At 43.6% G+C, this 24,371-nt stretch overlaps 1 protein-coding gene and 1 long non-coding RNA gene across 5 annotated transcripts in view; one reads left to right on the top strand and one right to left on the bottom strand.

The window, feature by feature from the left end:
* chrm3b (cholinergic receptor, muscarinic 3b) overlaps positions 1–24,371 on the top strand; it is a 1,038,143-nt gene that overhangs the window by 346,084 nt on the left and 667,688 nt on the right. The gene's annotated exons all lie outside the window — the stretch shown is intronic.
* LOC144689842 (uncharacterized) overlaps positions 8,687–24,371 on the bottom strand; it is a 48,724-nt gene continuing 33,039 nt past the window's right edge. The window contains exon 2 of the long non-coding RNA XR_013578722.1: positions 8,687–10,366. This is a non-coding gene — a long non-coding RNA (uncharacterized LOC144689842). The remainder of the gene's footprint in view (positions 10,367–24,371) is intronic.

Below are 24,371 nucleotides of genomic sequence, written 5' to 3'. Positions count from 1 at the left end.
TTGATTCCCTCTTGCTAGCAGACTGAGCATGCAGTTTCACCAGGGTACAGGGTGTCACTGACCACATGCACAGTGTTTTGCAGACACTGCATGCCGACTCTATCTGAACTGATAGGGATTCCGCTTCCTCACTTCTAGCTAGTGTATGATCATACACAGCCAATCATGCAGGTTAAAAACAAAAACAGAATTACCTGGAAAAACTCAGCAGGCCTGGCAGCATCGGTGGAGAAGAAATCAGTTAATGTTTTGAGTCTTCATGACCCTTCGGCAGGTTAATGCCTGGTGTCCTGGCAGCACTCATGATGCCTTCATTTTGCAGCAATCCAGCTGCATTTGAGCCTCTACACAAACTGGGGGAGTCCCGCAGTACTCAACAGAGTGGGTATCAAGTGCCTTGGTGTTCTGTTGCCTGCTGCACAACCTTGTCATCATGAGGGGCAACCCTTGCTTAGCTGTACAGTGCAGGAGAATCAGGAGGAGGAGGAAGAGGAAGAAGAGGAAGGTAGGAGGCAACTTAGAAAGCTCCTAATGCTCAGGTTGTCCGTGAAGAGCTCATCTGAGTGTGATATTTAACCACAACCCTAACTTCCGTCCACCATGCCTTTCCTTTTACTTAACATTGACCAACACAGTGTTCGCAGGGCCAAAACATAAAAATAAAAGCTACTACAAAATTAGCATTCTGAACCAAATTTATAAATGAAACAATGACATATTGCATGCAAAAGTCAGGTACATTCCCTTTGTGTCTGTCTCCCATGTGTGGATGCCTGTCCTTTCGACACAGTGTTACCCCCACAGCTGTAGCATGGCTGGTGGAAGGCTGCTGACTTTCAATGGGGTAAAATATAAATGGCCTGGCAGGCTGGCCTTGAGGAACTCTGGGACTAGAAGGCCCAATTTCGGACTGCACCATTTTACCATGAGCAGCACGAGTCTGGGCTGGCTTGCTGACAGGAGCACCGGTAGATTGACCGTGGCGGGAGGATGGATGCTGTCTTCCTGACAGAGGGCAACAGGTTCATGCCCCACGGAGTCACTGCCACTATATGGGCTGCAGCAGCCTGGACTGGCTGGCTGACAAACAACAGCAAGGGCACTGGTGGAGCCGAAGGCGTGGGAGGACAGAATCTGTCTTCCTAAGAGAGAATAGCTTTCTTCCATGTTGCAGGATTTCTCACTGTTTCTCAGGTCAGATTCACTACATGCACAACTCCCAGCACCTACTCAAGCCACAATGCACATGCCTTTCAAGAGTTGCAGGTTAGACTTAAGAGCCATGCTGGCTAGCTTTAATTGGTGCTAGGAAGTTATAAGTTTGGGCCCTCTGCTGATGGGCGCAGCCAATGAACAGTATGGTTAGTGTTGGCTGCATACAGCAATCGCTCTAATAAGGAGGCAGCAAAAAGTTGCTGTGCTGCCTGCATACATTGAATGAACATGAGCTAATTGTGCTTTACATTCCCTGCAACCATTTTCGGGCTGTGCAGTTTAGGGTCCTGACGTTCTGTGCTTAGTCTGAGGTGGCAGCCAAGAGGATTAATGGACAGGAGTCTGGAAATTCATAGCTGTTTGCCAGAGGATGACTTTAGTTGTGCTAATATGGATGTTTTGACTCATCTAGATCTGATTGAGCATTAGGTCATTCTTGAGCTCCTCCAAGCCATGTTATACAGCAATGAATTGGGGGGAAGTGGTGGCATAGTGGTATTATCACTGACCTAGGGTAATGCTTTGGGGATCTGGGTTTGAATCCACCATGGCAAATGGTGAAATTTGAATTCAATGAAACTCTGGAATTAAAAAAGTGACCATAAAACCATTGCCAATTGCTGTAAAAACCCACCTGATTCACTGACACCCTTACCTGGTCCAGTTGACTCTTAGATGCCCTCTGAACAAGGGCACTTGGTGATAGGCAATAAATGCTGGCCTAGCCAATGATGCCCACATCCCTGGAACAAGTAAAGAAAGATTGTCAGCTATTAGTGTGTCGTGGCCTCCTTGGAGGAAAATGAACCATAGATTAAAGGGAAAGAAAATGTTATGGTTTTCGCTTTTGCTGTCCTTTTGTGTGGTAATAAAGAATTGGCCATAATTTCCATCAAAACGGAGAACTCTAAACTTGCCACAGTGCCACGTGATTATGAATAATGCTGCCATAGTCATGCCTGCACACTTGCTGGCTATCTGTCAAACCTGCAAGGTGACAGTGCTCACTTCATTCGGTTGAGTTGCTTTTGTCACACCTGCTATTCTCGATATGTGCAGCCTGCTGGTGAATTCCTGGTTTGTGGCAATCCAATCTCCTTAATTCACTTGAATAAAACAATGTTGACACAAGGACCGTCTCAGAGAAACATTCCCTTCCACAAAGGCAATCAATCACTTGGCAAACCGGCAGGGTCTGACCATTACTGATGCGTTTTGATGTGGCTTGATCAGATCTGCACGGGTTGCTTTGTGCATGACAACGTCAGTCAGTTCAGCTTTAACTTGAAAACTGATGTTGTCAGCTCATACGATTGAGATGTGTTCCTGCAGAATGTTGCAGAGTTCCCCTATATTCAATAACCAGTATGACATTGCCAATAAATTTAAAAGGGCACTATCCTCACAGGAAACTGTTTGACAATTTGTTCTTGGAAGAGCTATAAGGCTGTGTCACGATGAAATATGTTGTGAGCCAGTTTATTTCATTTTGTCTTTTCAAATAAATGAAATGTTTCCAAACGTAATCCCATGGCAGTGGTGACCAATCTTTCAAAGACAAAGGAGCAGATGCCATTTTACGTACTGATCTGTGTTTCAGAAAGGTGACTTAAATCAGGATGATCCTGCCATCAGCCAACAAGGCCCAAAGCTCTGGAATTCCCTCCCCAAACCTCATTGCCAACATGTAATTATTTCCTGTAAAGTAGGTTGCTGCAGTGGAAGTTAATTAATGGCTGCCGATTTGATTGAAGTCGCATCCTTCTGCTTCTTTTGTAGTTAGTGTGCCACAGGACCTTGCAGAATGTCAGTGCTATAAAACTGTAGATGGGTATTTTCGATAGACGATTACAGTGAGAATCAATTTTGTTGCAGATTTTATCTATTCATAGGATTACATACAATTTTGTGACTACTGGCAAGGGAAGGGAACAGAGAAGGTTCAGGTTTATTGTGCTTGGTTTTATATCGCCACCGCACTGAGGAATCCTCTAATGATGCTTTTGCCAAGCCTCCTCTGGTCAACAACAACTTATATTTATATAGCACCCTTGATATAGTAAAATTTTCCAAGGTCTTTCACAGGAGACTGTACATGTTTAGGTAAAATTGGTACCAAGCTGCATAAGGTGTCGATCGGACAGGTGACTAAGAGAATATTCAAAGTTTAAGGAGTGGTTTAAACGAGGTGAGAGAGATGGAGAGATTTAATGAGGGAATTCCGGAGTTTAGTGGATAAACAATTGAAGACATGACCATCAATGGTGGAGCATGGCAGCAGGGCTGCAGGAGGTTAGAGAAATAGGGAGAAGTGAGACTTTGGCAGAATTTGAACATCAGGATTAGAATTTTAAATTTGAGACAGGAAGACAATGTAGCTCAGCAGGAGTTGAAAAGGAGCTTTTAACAAAGGTAATGCAATAATGTTGGAAGACTTTTATCTTCATACAGGTTAAGCAAATGAAATTGGCTAAAGTAGTCTTGAGGACAAGTTCATGAAAGACATTCAAGACAATTTCTCAGAACAATACGTAATGAACCCATCAGGGTAGAGCTATTTTAGATCTTGTCTTGTGTAATGAGACAGAGCTAGCTAGTAATTTCAGAGGGATCCTTTGGGGAAGAGTGATCATAACATTTTGGATTTTTACATTGTGTTTGAGAGTTACATATGTAAGGTTGAAATTAGAGTGTTAAAACTAAATAAAGCTGATTACATGGGTATAAGGGGAAAGTTGGTTAAGGTAGATTGGGGAATTAGATTTAAAAGCATCATGGTAGATAAGTAATGGCCATCATTAAAAGAAATGTTTCATGCTTCTCAATGCCTATACATTCCATTGAGAAATAACATCTTAATGGGCAAAGTGATTCATCCTTGGCAAACTGGATAAGGTAAGGATAGTCCTGGACTAGAAGAAGAGGTTTACAATAATGCCAAGAAGGGCAATAAGCCCGAGGATTGGGAGTTTTCAATAACAGCAAAAGATAAGTAAAAAAGTCGATAAAGATGGAGAAAAGACAAAATGTGCATAAACTAACCAGAAATATAAAGCTGATTGTAAGATCTTCCACAAGTATGTCGAAAGGAAAAGAGTTGTGAAAGGTAATGTGGGTCCCTTAGCGTCTGAGACAGGAGAAATTATAATGGGAATAAGGAAATGGCAGAGGTGTTAAACAAATATTTTGTGCTGACATCACAGTAAAATGCATAAAAAATGACCATGGATGGAATTTTACACCAGCGGGATTTTATGGTCCCGCTGAAGACAATGGACTTCTGAATGACTCGCTGCATTTTACAGCCCCGCCCCCGCTGCGACAGGGCCGTAAAATTCCACCCCATAAGTAATGGGAAGCCAAGGGCAGGATTTTCTGCTTAGCGGACGGACACGTGCCCGACCCGCTCGAGTGTAAAATGAAGCGCGATGACGTCGGGCGAGCATCCCAATGTCATCGCCCACTTGTGCGATATTTCGGTTGACAGGCGCGCACGGGAGTTGGCAGCGCACCTGCTAACAATTAACAGGCCTGGTAAGGCCATTAAAGTAACAATTGAATGAAATTTTTCGCTGTCCGTCCAACCTTACGGTTTTGGGCAGGCGAAAAGGCCAAGCGGCCTTTGGATCTTTGAGGAAACCTCATCCACGGGCAGGATGAGGTTTCCGACAGCAATTAAATATTAAATAAAAATGTAAAAATTTAATTCACCACATGCCCCACCCCATGTGACAGAAACAGTGGTAACTTTTTTATTATTGAGTTTTTAAATCTTCAGCTCCCTGAGGCAGCTCTGTGCATCAGGGAGCTTTCATTGCGCACACTCGCGCAAACTTCCGCATTCGCCCTCCTCCCCGCAACCCCCACCCCGGCAGTGCTGAGCGCTGCAACACACATTTCACGCTGGCTGAGTGTTCACCCGATGTCGGGGTCTGGCCGCGGGCAGCGGTTGGCTTCGTGACTGCTCCTGGGCCCACCTGCCGCGCCCGCCAGTCTAATAAGAGTGAGGAGCTAATATAAAATATCAGTAAAGAAAAGGACTGGGGAAATTAATGGGGTTGAAAGCTGACAAATCCCCAAGTGTTGATGACATTTATGATGAGCAGAGTCAACCATTGTTTATGGAAGGGAAATTTTGTTTGACAAGTCTAGTAGAGTTTTTTGAGGATATAACTGAAAGGGTAGATAAAAGGGAATCAGTGGATGTATTATATTTTAATTTTGAAAGGCATTTGATCAGGTACCACACGTAAGTTTGTTGCATAACATAAAGGGCTGGAATTTACAGCCACCTGCCAATGGGTTTGCAGGTGGGAAGGCTCATAGAATTCTCCAGGTGGTCTTCCAGCTGCTCTCCCCCCAACCCCGACCTGTCCGCAATTTTACATGGGGCTCAATTTTGAGACTGCTGGAAGAAGTTCAGGGGTAGGGAGGAAGCCTAGTAGCTCATCCTCCTTGGGCCTTAGGTGGGAAAGGAGAGGCTCCTCCCTCAAGTGCCCCTTTCCACATCGGGTGCACCCCCTCCCCCAGGTCTAGATCCTAGGGGTACTCCCTCCAACCCTGGTTTCTCCATAAAGACCCCCAGCCCATTTCCCAACCCTCCGCCAAGCCTAACCGCCCCAACCTCTGTGTGATCTCCTACACTGACCTGGTTCTGGACTCCTGGCCTTTGAATCTGGGGACTGCTTGTAATCCCAGTCCTCTCAACTGCTGCATTTTGCACTGCCAATCAGATAGGCCAGCAGTTCTCTGAGGCAGTCTTCTGCCTGAGTGAGGGGCAAAGACCCCATCTCCAGCCAAGTAATGCTCCTTGGAGTGTTAAATGGCTGTGTAGCTGCTGCGATCGGTGGGAATATGTTCCCTGCAATCTGTTGGGAGCCCGAGTGGAAAACCCCACCATCCAGAAAATCCTGCCCAAGGGATCGTGGGATTGGGAGGTGACATATTAGCATGGATAGATGATTGGTTAAAAGACAGCAAAGAGAGTAGGGAGAAATGGGTAATTTTCAGGTTGGCAGGCTATTAGTAGTAGGATCCTGCAAGGATCAGTTCTAGGGCCTCAGCTACTTATAATCTACATTAATGACATAGATGTAGGAGCTGAGTGTAATGTATTCAAGTTTGCTGATGATACAAAGCTCGATGGGAAAGTAGGCCATGAGGAGGGCACATATTGGCTAAATTTTCCCAGCCCTGTTGACAGGGGTTTGGAGGCAGCGGGGCTGGGAAATTAGCCTAATGGGATGCCCCATTGAGATAACGGTGGAATGGTAGTGTTCTTCCTCCAGGGAACTTTCCCAGAGTCAGGCTGTCATGGAAATTGGGGTGGGGTGGGGTGGGGGGTAGTGGTGGAGGGGGTGCTGTAATGAAGGCCTCAACCGAGGGTCATCTTCCCACAGAGCTGCAACTTTCCCAGTGCCACATGCACACCACCCCCGCCACCCTCCCACATGCTATTTGAAGAAGAAATTTCCAAACTGCTACTACCCTTTATGTTAAAAATATTTCCTAATTTCAATCTTGCAAGGTCTGGCTCTAATTTTTAGACTATGCCACCTAGTCCTAGAATCCCCAACTGGCAGAAATAGTTCCCCCCAATCTACCCTACCTGATCCTTTAATATTTTGATAACTTTGAACAAATCTCTCCTTAACCTTCTAAATTTGAAAGAATAAAACCTTCAGATTCTGAGAGTGTTTGGCAGGATAAATGCTGAGATGCTGTCTTCTAGATGCCATGGTGCAAAGATAAGGTACGTATTTTGGACAGAGATGAGAAATTTCTTCACTCAGAAGATTGTGAATCTTTGGAATTCTCATCTCCTGAGGGGCTGTGGATTGTGTATAAGCAAGGTTTGAGATCGATGGATTTTTAGACTCTAAGGAAATCAAGGAATATATAATTGGATGGGGAAATGGAATCGAGGACAAGGATCAGTCACGATCTTATTCAATGGCGGAGAAGGCCCAAGGGGCTGTATAGTCTACTCCTGCCCCTAATTCTTATATTCTTCTGTAGGCCGGAGCATTCATAGGAATTAGACAGCCTAAGATATTTTTCAGCATATTTCAGCTATAATAATATTTTATTAAGCACAGGAGAAGTCAAATATACCCTAAAACCATCATAGTGGCTGAATAGATGATCTACTTTTAGTGGCTAATTTCAAACTAGTCTGGTTCAGTTCAGCAGTGAATGCCTCAGGTTATGTTTCTATATGAACCACCCAGAAAATACATTTAAAAAAAAAAAGTTGGGGGAGGGAATGATCAGTAATGAACTCACTCACTTTTGCTGTAGTTAAACCTTGTAACATTACCAATGGGATCCAGACACAGAGGCCCCGGGAAGTAAGTTACCTAGACTGTTCTCTGGTGTGGATCAATTGAAATATTTAACAGTGATCTTCTGAGTGGTTTATATTTCATCAAAGAAACTGTTTGGTTATTTGCCAATGTGACGCCAGTTTTTCAGATGCAAACTTAAGAACAGGAAGCAGGTTTGTGTATTCGAGACAAGAGCAGTTCAGTTCTCATAGGACAGTTTTATTCAATTTAAATTAAATGAAAATCTCAGGATGAAGATTCAAGTCGATTCTAATGCCATCTATACTGAATTCCAATGAACAGTACAACATTGCTATTTACCACAAGCAGCTCCATGAGGCTATAGATTTTAGTTTAGGCAGAGACTATAGTGAATTAAAAAGCTCCCTGGTCTGGTTCCCTTCCTGTTTGCTTTCTGGAGTTCAGTGTCAGGAAATGGAAGGGAAGATGGACACTGATGTGTGGTGTTGGTTTTTAAAGGCATCATGCTATGAAATGACAGGGCATTTGTACTTACACATGAATCTCAGTGATAAGTTGCAAATTTCCAACATTTTATTGGCTGTAAAGTTATGGCTTAAGGCTTCCTTATAAAGTGGCTGCTGAGACACACCTACCTATAGAGAGGGAAGACCTTGCTGATTGTGGTGAAAGGGTAACCTGGGGTAAAATATTTAGCTCAGCAGGCAGGCCCGCACCCGACCCGACCGAGCGTAAAATGACACACGATGACATCAGGCAAGTGTCCCGACGTCATCGTGCACTTGTGCGATATTTCGGTCGGCGGGCACGCGCGGAGTCAGCAGTGTGCCCACCGACAATTAAAAGCATATTAAGGCCATTAAAAAGTTAATTTAAAGAACTTTTTCGCTGCCCGTCCAATCTTACGGTCACTTCCCATCTTGTTGGATGACGATTAGTACACAACATGGAGAATTAGTAGAAGAGGAAGAGACAGAATAATAGCCCCAATTTTAATATGGGGCATGGGCAGTTAAAACGTCACAGTGGTGGGAGGGAGTTGGTTTGGCTATTATGGGGTGTGTTATGATCCTCGTAGAGACCGATACTTTTAGAGAGATTTAGAGATACTTAAAAAGAGATTTGAATTTCCAGTGACCGACTCAAAGGATCACGCAACAAGATTTCATGTTTTAAGAACGTTATTGTAAAAATCACATTAAAAGCAGCCTTGACTAAACATAACTTAGCAGGTAATTTATTTACTAAACTACAGAAAGGATATTCCCCCTCCCTTACATCTTAACATGACCAAAAACCCCAATGCCACATTCATGCATTATACCATACTCTACGTCGAATTTTAGTCTTTACAGGAACCAGTTCAAAGTCACTCCCAGCTTACAACAGGGTCACCTCTCCCCTTTTCACCGAGTTGTAATGTTCAGTGTCCATCAAAAGTTGTTTCCCTCAGTCTTCTTAGAATTCCTGAACTGACTTCCAGCAGGAAGGCCCACTCCAGTGACTCCTTCTCCTGTTTATCCTGGTGGTTCAGAAATCGCAGGGAGGAGAAGGTCATCACTGGGAGAGGATTGGACAATCACAGGGCTCCGATTCTGTGCAAGGGAGCTTGTTGGGCCTGAAGGGACCACTTGCTCCCCCCCCACCCACAATAAATGCATGTACCTCATGAATTCAACCCTTTTCACCTCATTTTACCTGCTAACAATCCCGAGACTCATGCATTAAATTTTTAAAATCCTGTTAAAATGGAGGCGCACGGCTTTTATAAGAGACTTCAGTGACTGATCCATCTCCTAAGAGCAGATTGGGTGCTTTCCCACTGACATCCCTCCACTTAAATTGGAAGTGAGTTGTTGGAGGCAGATTGGGTCGAGTTTGACAAATTAAGAACTTTTAATTTCCCCACCTGTCCCCACCCACCCATTCTTAGGGATGATCATTCGAGGACCGTTCTGCAGGGCCTGTCAGGCCTGAAGTGTTTTGGCTTCTCTCTCAGTTCTTAAGTAATGGAGTAACATTTGTAATTTCCAATCAAAAGGCATAAATCCTTTTTTCCTGTCTTAGTGTAATGGATTGACGGTTTTTCAAGCAAAAAGCATAATTTCTGCACCTGGGGAGCTTTAAATAATTATGATCAACTCATTTGCTAATTCCTCACCTATTTGTACTTTGAGTACAAACCATCAAATCTTGGAGGTTTATCCATCTTAAGCCCCATTATTTTCTCCATTATTTGAATTGGCCAAAATTTTGCAGTCAGCGACACAGGAAAGGTGCTTACCACTAGCCTTGAAGAAACCTGCCTACAAACAGCTGTGCCTTGGATTTGCCTTTTCCCAGTGTTAATTTGAGTCTGGCACCAAGTCAAAGGGATCTCCAGGCATCTACCAACTGATATCACCAAGCAGGTAAGCAGCCAATGATATTGCAAAATTCTCACAGACTGCAAATCAGGAAGCACAGATAATCATTAACTCTTTATAAATTTTAGAGGGAGCAAAATAAAGATGGTGCTGTACACATTAGAAGCTGAAATTTCATTAAAAATTTCCCCAAAGAAGCTTTTATTATTTTAAAAGAAACTATTAATTAGTTTATCACAATGGAGAAATTTGACAATACACAAATTTGAAATTAGTTTTCCAGGGCCAGAGACTTCCTTGGCCATTGCCATCCACAACTGCTTGGTTGGAGAGATTGTCCCCTTCCTTTTGCCCTTGGGAGAGTTGAGCTCACTGCAATCCCTCAGATACTTCAGCAGGCCCTCCAGGTGACAGTGAGTGACCTCGGGGGGAGAGCAGCCTTCCATGGTCTCTTCCCCATTCTTTGGTTGCTGCAGCCTGAAAAAATCCAAATGCTGGTGAGCTTTTCTGACACATGCCATTGCCCCTTTAATTAGAAATCTTTCCTTTGACAGAATGGACATATCATCCCGCCCATCCTCTCTAATTGGTCGGGGAGCCCGAAGGCGAGATGATAATTGGTTTGCCTTTGTAAAGAGCAACGTCTGGGTGCACTGTTCAAAGAATCACATTTGAAGCCTGGAAATAGCCCACCATTCCGGCAGAGACAAAGCTAAGAAGATTCCGCCACATATTTCAAAAGTACTTCATTGGCTATAAAGCATTTTAGGATTGCCAGTGAAAATTGCTATGTAACTCCCCCAAGTAAGTCAGGAGTGTGATTGGGACACTCTCCACCTGCCTGGATGAGTGCATCTCCAACACCACTCAAGGAACTCAATGCCATTCAGGATGAAGAAGCTCGCTTGATCGGTACCCCAACCACCACCTTAAACATTTACTCCCTCAACCACCGGTGCACACTGCCTGCAATGCGTACAATTCACAAAATATCCTGCAGCAACTTGCCAAGGCTCTTCCAACAGAACCTTCCAAACCAACGACCTCTTAAACGAAAATGTAAGTTTTTTTCTGTGTTCAGCTTTGCCTTTACAAAACATAATTGTATGTGTTGCCAAGTGTAAATATTTATTCTGACTCCTGAGCATTGTGCCTTTGATCATGTTTCAGTTCTGTATTCACATAATGTCACACCTACACTGATCAAGGAATGGGATGTTTCAAGCTAGGGAAAGCTGACACGTCAGATGAGCTGTAGTGTCATTAGTGTGACAGCTTTAGCATTAACATTTAATATTGGAAGAAAACTTTGTGAAAGACACAATGCCATTTTTAGCACCAACTGTTACTTTGTTATAAATGCAGCAAAACAAAACCCAGCTAAGTTGGAGACATGTGATCTTTAGTTTTCTAGTGTGCTTGGAATGGCTTAGATTCTGTTCATTCATGTTGGCAAACCTTCATTTTAGTTGGTAGTACCAAGCCTAATGACGATACCAGTTATATTATCTTAGATGTTGCAAAGTAAGAAGTGTTAGCTATACCTCTGACTCACTCCTTGGTGGCCCTGGCAACTGCACTTCTGCTGTATTCAGGAATATGTGGGAACAATAAGCTAACTTGGACACTATATTGATGATCCTTTACTAATCTTATTTGTCTGAAAAATTTCAGCATAAATAGATTACAAGTTTTGCAGTTTGTGGGTGTTCCACATCATTAACTTTTGCATCTCACACAGATGGGAAAAGAAATCAGAGGGTCAGACATCCAATTCAAATTAATGTATGTTCTAGTGATGGGTTTAAAGCAACAATTGCAAAACTAATGGAGCAGATCTACAGTTTGCCCATTGCAGGTTCATTGTGGTTGACTAGGAAAGCAAAAAAGTAATGTAGTTAATTCAGCATGTACTATCCACTAGATATACTACAGCAACTTGCTAAGACTTCTTCAACAACACCTTCCAAACTCAGATCTCTACCACCTAGAAGACAAGGGCACAGGCACATGGGAAGACTACCACCTGCAAGATCTCCTTCCATTCACACACCATTCTGACTTGGAACTTTTTCACCATTGTTTCTTTGTCAGAGGGCCAAAATCCTGGAGTTCCCTATCTACTAACACTCTGGATGTACCTACACCACACGGGCTGGCACTGGGCAGGCAACACAAACTTCGGAGCTCCCAGTCACAGCTCTGGAGAACAGCATCTATTCCCCTTACTATATTGCCCCCAATCACTACCACATTCCTTCTCACTTCCCGCACTTGAATGGCATCCTGAACCATGGTGACATAATCAGTCTTCTCATCCACCCTGCAGACCTTCTCCCCATCCACACAAGTAGAAAGCACTTCATACCTAACAGATAAAGTCAAGGGCTGAGGCTTCTCCATCACTCCATCCTAGTTCCTCATACCTGCCTGACTCACAGTCACACCCTCCTGTCCTGACCATTGACCAATTCTATAGTTCTAAAGTTAATCTAAGGGATGTGACTGTCTCATACAAAGTGCCAAGTAACTCACTCCCCCCCACCGCCACCTTTCCCCCCACTCCCTGATGCCCAGCAATGTCTGCAACTCAGACTCCAGAGGACCAAAACTGACATGAGGAAAAGCTTTTTTACGCATTGAGTGTCTGGAATGCACTGCCTGGCAAGAGTGGTGGAGGCAGATTCAATTGAAGTTTTCAAAAGGAAATTGGATAAGCATCTGGAGGGAAAGGAATTGCAGAGCACCAGGAAAGGATAGGAGAGTGGGACTAGCTAAATTGTTCTAGCAGAGAGCGGCACAGATTTGACAGACTGAACGGCCTCGTTTTGAGCTCCAACCAGTCTATGATTCTATAACCTTGATGTTCCACAAATATAAAATTAGTTTTTCAGGGCCATTGAGGTTGTTCAATTGTAATTATAAGCTATGTACGCTGTGAAAAACTGAGTTAAACCTCATTGAACAAGATGTAACTTTTCTCAAGGCTTTTTATAATGAGAGTGGTAGAGTAAAAGCGGAAGTTCTCATCAGTCCAGTGATCTATATTTAATTGCAAGCTGCTGGGAGATGTCAAAACCAACATTGTTTCTGTCTGTTTAACCACAAACTCCAGAATTTGCTGTCAGTTTTAGAGGAGTAATGAGGGAGAAGACTGACAGTTTTGCTGTCATTACCACCTCAAAATCCAGGCCAAAGAATCATAGAATGATACAACACAGAAAGAGGTCTTTCAGCCAATTATGTCTGTGCCACCTCTTTGAAAGATCTATCCAATTAGATATAAATCTGATTCCGAGCTCCGACAACAGTCCAGGCCAAGGAATTGAGCATAATTAAGCCCTCAGGCCCCAAAGTTTATTTCCCCTCTCTTAGTTTTGGCAAGACTATTCCTGATGGACTAATTGAGTGAACTGCTTATTAGAAATATTGAGCTTCAGAGTGTGAAGGAGTGGAATTAACACACGCTGCAGGAATGGCTAGATTTCCGAGGTATTCTAAAGTTAACAACTGCACCAAGCAGTCTTCTTTAGAAACCATACATAATCTTTCTATAATAAAGGTCATCAGTGGATGCACAATCAGCAGCTGCAGTCATAATTATTAACATGAAGCTGCATAGCTCCACAGCCCTGTAAACCCAGATTTAAAAAAACTTGCTCTTCTGCTAAAATGGAACTGTGTCTGTTGGTATCTAAGGTTTTGACAGTGTCATTTGACCATGTTGGGCTGGATTTAATGGAGCCTGCCGGAATGGGCATGGTGGCAGGGGTCTGGAAGAATCTGACAGGAGTACCAGCATCGGCTTCCAACGTTGGGAAAGCCATCCTCATTTGGGATTGGGATTGGAAAAATGCAGGGATCTAGTTTGCCCATGGCTGGAAGGCAATTAAGCTAATTAATGAGCCACCTAATGCCAATTATCCCAGAGTCCACTAGAATTTAATAGTGGCTCGGGGATTGAATGAGAGTCACATGGCTCTTCCATGCCTCCTGAAGGTCGCACAGCAAACTCTGTTGAGTTGTGTGGTGAGGGGTCCATTGTTGACAGGTACTCATTGGGTAGCCAGCTTCAGGAAGGGAGAGCCCCTGAAAGCCATGCCTCTGTCCTTCCCTCTGACGCACCGTGCCCCCTGCCTTATCTGCCACTCTGGTGACCCCCTCCCTGCGACCCCATTTCGCCCTCAGTCACCTGCGTTGATCCTGGGGCTGGCCCTCAGTGCATTACCAGTAGCAGCCACAATCCTCGTGGCACTGCTGACAATGGGGAGCTGCCAGCCTCTGATTGGCTCTGGGGGCTTGATTGCATGGAAGGCCTGACACTGGCCACTTAACGGCCTCATCCTGCCACCACTAGAACTCAACCAGCAGTGGGTGGGAGCCATGCCATGTGGGCAGATGGCCAGGTTTTGCGGCCTGGTGCTATGGGGGTGGGAGGGTCCCTGCCTCTCTGGTATCCTGTGCCCAATGGAGGGACCTGCCCATGGCAAGGGAGGAACTCACAGGAAGACACTTCCTTCCCTTCACAACAAGCCACTCCCCTATGCCCCCTCCCCCCTCAATTGCCTGGGCCCCCCTGACTGGTCAGCACATACTAGAGGTGAGACATCCATCCCACATAAGAAAAAGCTGTGGAAAATCATCCTGGTGAAGCCAGGAACCCTGAGGGCAGCCAATGGGCTGCCTAATTGGGATTTAACCCTGTTGGAATTGCCGGAAATAATTGTGGCAAGATTTGCACTGGCTCTTCCGCTGATGGATGGGCCCACCGCTGTGAATTCCACCTTGGTGTCACCACATTCCGCAAGCATTCTTAAAGAAGGGATATTGATGGAGACTGATGATCATCACATTGGTACTGTGAATACCCCCCACCAACTTAAAAATGACTATTGTGAAGCGCAGCAAAATTTCAACTTGACTGATCTACACCCGCTATCTGTTCAGCACTGCTGACTGTAACTCATCCTGTTGGGGATTGACAGGGAGGCATGGCAAATGTGCTTGAGTTTGCTATGCCTGAAATCTTTCTAATTACAGCCTAAAATTGTGATGTTTCTTACTGCAGTTTCTAGAAGAGGCTGACTAACCAGTACATGCTGCTTATTCAGGAAAAATAATGGGTACTATTTAACAAAATATTTTTAAAATACATTTTACAGTATCCTCTTTCATTTAAATGGAGGTTTCAAATTTCCAGTTTGGTGGCAAATAAGACAAGTTAAGTATCATCCTGTTAGGTTTCATGTCCTCTGTATTTCTACGCACTTTGTTCGCAATATCGTGACTTGTATTGAAAGGGAAGTTAAGATGGACAGCCATTTCTCACACAAGTTTAAATACACCAAGTTCTTGGACTTGCTTTGCAGGTGATGGAAATTCATTGTAAGCCGTCCACATTATAGACGCCAAAGTTAGTCAAAACTAGGATTTTCTTTCACTTCTGACCAATTAATGCTTCAGAAATGCCTAGACGTCATGTTGAAAAATCAGATGGTTTGTCTAAGGTCATCAAGCCTTTGCAGCCTGGCACCATGTGAGTAGAAGTGCAGCCACGTGAACGGCAGCTGGCACCATGTGAGCAGCAGTATGACTTTGCAACACATCTTGTACAAAGTACTCAGCATCATCGTTAGGTGCAGAGAGGTTTCATTCTCCAGCATTGTAATCACTCCCCTTCATAGTCACTTGCAGTATGAGTCAAGCTGAAAGTTATCCTCTTTTTTAAAAAAAGCAATCAAAGCTATTGCCCTGTTCAGAATGGTTGCCCCTGAATGTCAGGTCATAATGCAGAGGAAATTTGTTATCACAATTCATTCAGTTTAGCATAATTTATTTTCTGAGATTTGTGGTCGATTTTTTTATCATTCCTTCACAAGATGTGGCCATCGCTGGCTAAGCCAGCATTTATTGCCCATCCCTAACTGCTCTTGAGAAGGTGGTGGTGAGCCCTTTTCTTCAACAGTCCATGTGGTGCTGCAGTAACACAATAGTTGCTCCTCCTGCTGCACTCTGAAGTTTTTTTTGTAGGTGGCCGAGCATGTGCAATACTGAGATACAGTCATATGACTTCTAACTTCTGGGCTATGTAAAGATCATCTGTTGCTATCTTCAAAACCATTTGAACAAACATCTGCCAGACTTTGGGATTGTTCCCTCAAACACTTATCAAGAATTGCCCCTGTTTTTGGTATTTTATAGCATCCCTTTTTCCTTTCAAAAACTGTTCCTATAAGCCGATCTTCCCTACAATCTGAAATCTCTTACCCCTTCAGTAACAAGCCTTTGCAGGGTTGCATGCTTTGAGGATTAACAGTGACCTGACTTGTAGTAATCTTTTTACCAGATTAAGCACAGCCATGAATAAAGTTTTGACTTTGGACTGTCAGATATTAAATCTAGATATATTTTCTTCAAGTTACGACTGTGCCTGTCAATCTTTGAGTATAATGGACACTTAATGATCTAACCAAAGCAGGAGGGGGTTACTCATTATCAGAGGAGGTGAGGTGATCATAAACGAAGATTTACTGTATTATCATTTGTTACAATTTAATAGATGTGAAATGTACAATTTCAATAGGCGCAGTTTGTACTTCGTTAAAGAAAGCAAAATACTGCAGAATTCTGAAATATAAGCAGAAAATACTGGAAACGCTCAGGAAGTCAGGCACTGTTTGTGGAGAGAGAAACACACTAATTATCCTATGCAGGAATTTTTTTCACTTTGAAAAACAAAATCCTGATAACTGGCAAGGTGAATGGCGCAGATTTCATCTTCTTGTGTGGCACTTGCATCAGCAAATCATATCAAATTCATAAGTTTAAAGTGATCTCCCTAGCTGATCAATCATCGCTGTGTGAAGTGGTACAACACAAGTAGCTCTTCTGAGATGGAGGATAAAGTACATGGTTGAACAGTACGACCAGTGCAAGTCACGTCCAAGAATCTAGGAAAGCAAATAATAAGGTACATTTTCTGCTTCATCTGCTTGGAATTAGGTACTGGGAGATTGTGCACACACACAGACCATGGTTGTAGGGTTAGTTGTGGGCTGCATGTGTGCCATTTTTCAATTGCTGTAGTTGCTGGAGTGCAAATGGGAATACTCAAAACATACTCTGGGTTATCCATTGTTGCATTTGGATCCCGGTGAAACTCGGGAGAAGCTGCTCTGGAATCAGATAATGAAGATAGAACAGTAGGGCCCAGAGTTTTATCTTTGATGCAGGAATTGCAAATTGGGCCATTTACCAACATCATGATCCTGCCTCCTGCCTGGCAGTGCCCACCCATGCTATTTTCATCATGGGGTGGCGGGAGCAGGCTGGAGTTGGGGCCACTGCTTCCGGAGGCGGGTTGCTGCCAAGATGAACCAGTTAAAAAGGCACATTTATTCACTGGGATATCGGCCCAGTTCTGGACATGAATGTTAGCCACCCTAGCCCTCACCCCTCATACCCCTCAGCCTCCACTCACCCCCATCCACCCCATGCTCCCTCCATACCACAATACTTCTCCATATCCCCCATTCCCATTCACCTAGTATCCACTATGAATAGAACTCACGAGCCCTTTAATAACTTTGGGTATTTGAAATGCTCATAAAACTGTGAAAACAAACAAACAGCCATTCAAAAACCTCTTCAAAAACATAATCCTATTAACTGTCCATACACCTGTCAATCAAAGCAAAGTTCACAGCCCCATGGACAGCAGTGTCAACAACCCCCACTGAGCTGAATCCACTAGCTATGTTTAGAGCTCAGCCAAGCATTCATAATGTGATTCCATTGCATAGCTGTATAACCAAAGCCTCCAAAGCTGAATGCATTAAAACCTTTGAAGGCAATCTGTTCCACTGCTTCCAAGGCTCAGCAGATGGCTGGACTGTCAATAAACGTAAATATCAAAGAACATGGTCCAATTACCACATTAAAATATAAATCTCAATACTGTTTAATACAAAAGAGCACTTTATCCACTTGAGAAAGTATTCTAATGCATCTGAAGACTTTTCTACTTTTGCAATGCTGGTCATTTTAAGGTTCCTTACCTTTTCTAAACAAAGCCCTATCATCAATTACTGCACTAAAATTATATTAACTTTCACACAGTATCTAATTATGCCATGTGAAGTTGTCAATACCTTTTGAAAGTGCTTGTAAAATGGTTCCTGACCCCAGGCTAGGGTTTCCCCATGGTTCGTGATTCCACTGAGGTGCCACGGGCCATGTTGCCCACTAAAATGGGCCTGACTCCAAGAAAATAGCAGGGGGGAAGGTCTAAAATTCCCATCCACACAATGAAGCTGGCAAAGGCAGGATTGCTGTGTTGACATGCCACCCATTCCCTTGCCCCATGCCCTTAAAAATGCCACACATCGGAATGGGGTGTAAATCCAACAATTGGGTACCATCCGCCATTTTAAAATCTCTTCATCTCCATTATGACACAGACAGAGGCATGAAAATCTGGCCTAGATGTTGAGTACATTTAATTTAACATTGATGCTATTGAGGCATATAGAGGAACAATAAATATCTGAAACCCCTGATTGCTGAGAATCCACATAGGAAGTATCTGCCTGACAATAAAATCTACAACTGCTGAAACAGCGTACCTGCATCTTGATGTTCAGGGTTGCTTTGTTGTGTCCTTCCCACTATAGCAATTGCACAACTAGAAAACTGAAGCTGTTACCAGTAGCAAGGTCCTGCATCTGGTTAAACTACGGCAGCAGTCAGTTGTGATCATGTTTTCATGTGGGTGTTTGTGAATACATTAGAACATAGTACAGAAGTCAGGGACCACACAGTCCTATGACAAATCTGACAGCACTAACATCATACAATATCGCTGCTTGTGGAAGTCCTTTTTTTGTAAGCCAACTCCCTTGCGCTCATTTCAGTGTCCTGTGGATTGTTGGCTTTGATTAAATTTTAACCATTTATATGAAGTCTGTTAATGGGTTATTTAAAGGTTAAAAACCTTTTCCAGTGGTGGCTTAGCAGTACACAGTTTGGAATGGAAGATGTAAGTTCAAGCCTACAATTCCCCTGTAGAGAGGTGCCAGCCTGATCCCCAAATTGAGGAAGTGCTCCCAGTGAAAGGTATACACTTCTTTATAGGCAGAGAGGAAATTTCAGAGGAACACTTACCTCAGACCACTGTAAGGTTTCCTGTGAGAACAAAATAGCTGGATGTATGTGTCTTAGGTTAGCGAGCATTAAATTTAGCTTTCTTCTGTAAGGAACTTGAATTAGCATACATAAACCAACAAGAAATTGGAGTGGAGATGTGACATTAGGGCAGTGAAGGGTGTACATGGGGATGTAGGAGCGGAGGAGTGAAGCCATTAAGGTTTGTCTGAATGAAGTCATGGAGAGATGTGAAAGCAAACACAGGAATTCTGGTCAACTCCTGAGTAAGGGTAGCCAATTGTCAAAGATAAACTATTGATATTTTAATGGCTTTGGGTGTAAAATTTACTCTCGGGCGCTGGAGATTTTTTTTGTAATAAATTAGAGGTGAACTGGGATTACCTACATTTTGGATTGTGTTAAGTTTATCAGGAGGAGGCGATGGTATAGTGGTATTGTTGCTGGACTAGTAATCCAGAGATCTAGTAATTTTCTGGGGACCTGGGTTTGAATCCCACCACGGCAGATGGCGGAATTTGAATTCAATAAAAATCTGGAATTAAAAGTCTAATGATGACCATGAAACCATTGCTGATTGTTGGAAAAACCCATCTGGTTCACTAATGTCCTTTAGGGATGGAAATCTGCTGTCCTTACCTGGTTTGGCCAACATGTAACTCCAGACCCACAGCAATGTGGTTGACTCTTAAAATGCCCTCTGAACAAGGGCAATTAGGGATGGGTAATAAATGCTGGCTGAGCCAGTGACACCCACATCCCATGAATGAGTTTTTAAAATGGAAATGGAGCTATCCAGTAATGCGGCAAATGAATGAATTACATATAAGTGATCTATTTTACAATAAATGAATCCAACTGCAGTGCTATAAATGGCTTTGAGCAGTGGAAAACAAGGTTCCACAATTCTAGAAAGAACAGGAGGTGTGGAACAGGAAAAGGTTATTCATCCCGTTAAGTCTATTGCTGCTACAAACCATATCCAGTTCACTGCCATCAGAAGCACTCATTTAAGTGTTATCTCCAATCTTGTGTGTTACGTGGGAAGTTTCAGATTACTTGAGTTCTTAAGACATCCATTAAACTAAAGTTACAGGACCAAGGCCTAGATTTTTCAGGTCAACCTGTTGAGTAGTATTTTTGAGTGGTCTGGCAATAGAAATGGGCTGGGGCAGTGGGCCCTCTGCCAACTGCCCACTCATCTGATCTATTTTCACTGACCCCACCACAATTCTAATCTACCCATCCTGACCTCACCCCTCCACACATAAACAAAGACGAAGGGGTGTGGCATAGTAGCTCCCAATAGTTCTCTGACTTTGTAATGAGTTCCTGCTCCAGAAAGCATTGCCTGTATAACAGGGATGGTGTTGTGACCAGTATGGTACCTGGGGAATGTTAGGATCATAAAGGTCAGAGGCCAGTGTAGACTGAGGTCCTGTTTTAAAATCAGAAGTGACCTTAATGACACAATGAGACTGAGTTATCAGGATGTAAAGGTAGCTGCTACTATTCACAGAGAATGGACAGCCAATTTGTACAAAAACAATAGATTTCTCTTTTGGGCTTTGATTGTCCTGTGCCTTGAGGAAGAAGATAATGAGGAGAGGAATTGTGAAGAATCAGGGATTATATATTTAGGGAACACCTGAAATATATACAGGGACCACCCTAACCATAGGTCAGAGGGTATGTAGGCTAAGAAGGTGATACATGGACCTCTCCTGAAAGCAGAATATGAATAGACTGTGGATTCCTTTACGAGCTATTAGTGAGTTATGTCTGCTTTTGGTACCAGACCTATTTCCTCTTCAAGCACAGCCTTGTCAGTAGCCGTAAGAGTAACAACATCTCTAACATTTCAAGTTTAATGTTACTGGGTGTTTCCAGATTATTTGAGATCATAAAAGCCATAAAGTAATCAGTAGTGCAGCACTGTCTTAGACTAGAGGAGGGTGGTCTTTTCAGGCAGGCCACAGATTTCCCCATAGACTCAGTAGAACAAAAGCAGCAAACATTGGAATGTTATCAAGTGCCCAAATATCATTAAAGGCTTTGCTCATAAATTTCATCAGCAGGAAAGGTTTTCAGCTTTTGTTTGTGACTGATGAGAGTCACATCATTCTGCACTAGGCCAGATGTTGCCATGGTTCTTTTGCTCGCCTTCAAACTATAGAAGCTGCTGCACGAGGTACTATCCTGCTTTTAGCCACACATTTAATCAAATGGACATCTGCACACAGTGGTGACATTACTGAATGGCAGGATGATGGAGGACCAACCTTAATTATATAAAACACCTCCAGCACTCCACCTTTCACACCATGTCGTTAATAATTCAGCAACATATGGTACTCCCATGTTATCCAGGACAAATCCAATTATTATCCATTTAAGCATGTTTCATTCATTCTAACCATTTGCAGCTGCCATTCTAACATCATGTTCATTCTATTCATATCCATCTGCCTGAATTGAATCTGCCTACAAGCAGAAAATTAAATAAAACCAGAAAGAAGGGTAGGAAGGAATACAGGAATCAAAATCAGAAAGTGCAAAGCAATGATGGGGGTAGTGGGGTGGCACGGGGGACTGAGGTCTGGTTAACCTACCACACCCGGTTAAACCGGTCAGTTGGTGGTTTCAAAAGGCCCCAGTTACTTACCCATTAGCAAGTTGCCTAGATCCCACTGGCCGGAATTTTCCAGCACCCCCGGGGCAGTTACCCCCGCGGCAGGACCGGCAAGCCATTGAATTCTCCATTCACATCGGCGGAACCGGAAGACTCTGCTGGCGTGAGGGGTTGGAAAATTCCGGCCACCATTTCCAATTAAACTGGATTCTTCTGGGTAGGAGGTTGAGCTACTTTTGCCCGAAGCAAAAGGGGCACTAATTAACTAACCGGTTGCTGAGGCCGTCACAGGCACTGCAGCAATTTTAACTTTGACCTGAATGGGGAAGGTCCTGTGGCTTTTCCAACAGGCGAAGGCTATTGTGAAAGCAACTGGGAGCCTCAAGAGGCCCTCAAAGTATGGTTTCTGCTTCCCTTTGTCAGGTCCAGAAGGAGCAGGCGTGTTCCTCCAGGGCCCCCACAGGAAAAACTGAGGCCTTCTCAGTCCTGGAATGCCACCCACATCTTACCACGAGCTCTCACATTCACTTTCCCGCATTTATCTGCCAGCTAATGGGCAGCCAAGGGCTGCCTATTTGCCTGAAGGCGGACAGTCACTTTCCACTCGGTTCTTATCTGAAGCAATGGCATGTTAAGGGGGCCCACAGTTAAACTGGCATGGCCCTATCCTGCCTCAGGAAACGAACTGCAATCAGCAGTGTGCTGACAGTTAAATCATCCCCTACTCCTAAAAGATGAAGCAAAAGCTGGAACAAATTAGTGTAATGCTCCTTTATGGAGTGGTCAGAGCGGTACAATGTACAACATACCAAATAATGAGTGCCTTCTAGTGCAATAACTCAGTAATATCAAAGTACTATAGTTGTGGTCCTTTGTTATAACGATTTATTTTTTATCTTGGCAATCTCTGTTGTTTTTCTGTTGCCATTTACGGAATGTTAAATAGAAATCATTTTCTCCAAGGCCCCAAGAGGACCTTTGGTCAACATATATCTTAACCATTTAGTCCAAGAAACCTGAGGTTCTATCTCCAGCCTATGCTGCGTTTGTACATTTCAATAAGAACTTTGCAAATGGCCTGATGGCCTGACCCACCCTGCCATCGCCACCACCCCGAACTCCTCCACCCCAGTCCCCAGCTTAGGGAAATTTCCTAGGTTTCGTGTTCCTGGTGGATACTCCCAGCAAGCTCTGCCAGAAATATGCTCTGTATGGACATCCTGTGGGGGCAGAGGTGAGCTATGATAGCTCATATAGTCGGTCAGCCTGCTGATACTCACTGTCGAGGTCTCAACATGAATGAGGTACTAGAGGCTGATATGTTACTATGAGACCATAGATGTTAATGCATACAGGGCAAAATGAACAGAGATATCTTTGAGTAAAAAGAGAACAAGGTAAAGGATTTGTTTTATTTTCAGTAACTATTATCCTGTTGTTAAGATTGGTGAGATTTTCTCACTGGACTTCAAAGAATATTGACTTTGTTGATGTAAAACTTTAATTATTCCCAGTTCCTTCTGAATAAATCAGAGGAGTAAAATTATTACATCAGCATTCCTTCAGTTTGATACGGTCAGAATGCATCATTTTGTGTTGCTAAAAATGGTGCAATTTGAAAACAATTTGAGGATGGGATGGGTGCAATGTATTAGACAGGACCTTGGATTGCAATGAGCCAAAAATAACAGCATGAAATGTCTCTTTTGTCTGTTGGTTTTAAGCTTATATGTGAAATGCATCCTGGGGGTTACTATTAACCAGAAACTTAACTGGACCAGTCATGTAAATACTGAGAAAAATTCCCAGCCCACAAAAAGCAAGACAAATCCAACCTGTCAATTACTGCCCGATCAGCACCCTCTCGGTCATCAGCAAAGTAATGGAAGCTGTCACCGACACTGTTATCAAGCAGCACTTACTCAGCAGTAACTTGCTCATTGGCACTCAGTTTGGGTTCCGCCAGTGCCACGCAGCTCCTGGCCTTATTAGAGCCTTGGTCCAAACATGGACAGAAGAGCTGAACTCAAGAGGTGAGTTGAGAGTGACTGCCCCCGAGTGTGGCATCAAGGAGCCCCAGCAAAACTGAAGCTAATGGGAATCAGGGGGACAACTCTCTGCTGGTTGGATTTATACCTAGTGCAAAGGAAGATGGTTGTGGTTGTTAGAGGTCAATCATCTCAGTTCCAGGACATTGCTGTAGAGAGTTCCTCTGGGCAGTTTCCCAGGCCCAATCACCTTCAGCTGCTTCATGATTGATTTTCCCTCCATCATAAGGCCAGGATTGGGGATGTTCACTGATGATTGCACAATATTCAGCACCATTCACAACTCCTCAGATAGTGAACTGTTTCCATATTTAACAAGACCTGAACAATATTCAGGCTTGGGCTGACAAGTGGCATGTAACATTCATGCCACACAAGTGCCAGGCAATCTCCAACAAGAGTGAATCTAACCATCTCCCTTTGACTTTCAATGGTATTACCATTGTGAATTCTACACTATCAACATCCTGGGGGGTCACCATTGACAAGAAACTGAACTGGACCACCACCTTAAACACTCACTTCATCCACCGCAGATGCACAGTGGCAGCAGCGTACACCCTCTACAAGATGTGCTGCAGCAACTCACCAAAACACCTTCAACAGCACCTTCCAAACCTGTGATCTCTACAACCTCGAA

The sequence above is a fragment of the Cetorhinus maximus genome, chromosome 14 (genome assembly GCF_964194155.1).
Source record: "Cetorhinus maximus chromosome 14, sCetMax3.hap1.1, whole genome shotgun sequence".
Lineage (NCBI taxonomy): Eukaryota > Metazoa > Chordata > Chondrichthyes > Lamniformes > Cetorhinidae > Cetorhinus > Cetorhinus maximus.
This window is presented reverse-complemented; position numbering and strand designations above follow the sequence as displayed.